This window comes from Penaeus monodon, chromosome 32 (genome assembly GCF_015228065.2).
Source record: "Penaeus monodon isolate SGIC_2016 chromosome 32, NSTDA_Pmon_1, whole genome shotgun sequence".
NCBI lineage: Eukaryota > Metazoa > Arthropoda > Malacostraca > Decapoda > Penaeidae > Penaeus > Penaeus monodon.
This window is the reverse complement of record NC_051417.1, coordinates 7,965,159-7,965,816: the sequence shown is the minus strand read 5'-3', so window position 1 is coordinate 7,965,816 and position 658 is coordinate 7,965,159.

The window sequence follows — 658 nt, the reverse complement described above, 5'->3', positions numbered from 1 at the left end:
CGCTGATAGCCAATATCTCTTATGTCGGGGGAGAGTATACCTCAAAACGCATTTCTAGAGTGATACCAAAGAGATTTATGATATATTTTTCCACTATGAATATATTCTGAACGAAGAAAGTTCATCATAGACAGAACCCCTTGGTAACATGATGTATTTACTTGACCAGACATGAAATAAGGTACCTCCCACTACATTCCTCATTTCCTAACCACCCAGAAAACTGCCTCGGGTACCTGATAATAAGCTTGGAGAGACGATGTGTAGGACAAAACGGCGATGACAAATGATATTCACGTGATCTGTTGCTATAATTTTTACTTCTGTTTGATTTGAACACTGCTTACAAGTGTTTGAGAGTTCTTAAAATGTATGTAATGCGAACAGATTGGGTTTGTTAATCCTGTTTATGCCCTGATGTTGCATTGGTTGAATATTTTACAATTATGGATATAATGTATATAATTGTCCCTCATACTGGTCTTTTTTTTACATATTTTTTGTCATGCTAAATCGTACTGCGAAACTAACAGACGATATTGCTACGGTAATATAGTTCATGTCTCAGAGATGATAAGATGGCGACCACTGTTTTTTATTCATCATCTCTATTTCTGATGCAAAATACTGCATAGTGCTTGATAGAGTCAATATGCTG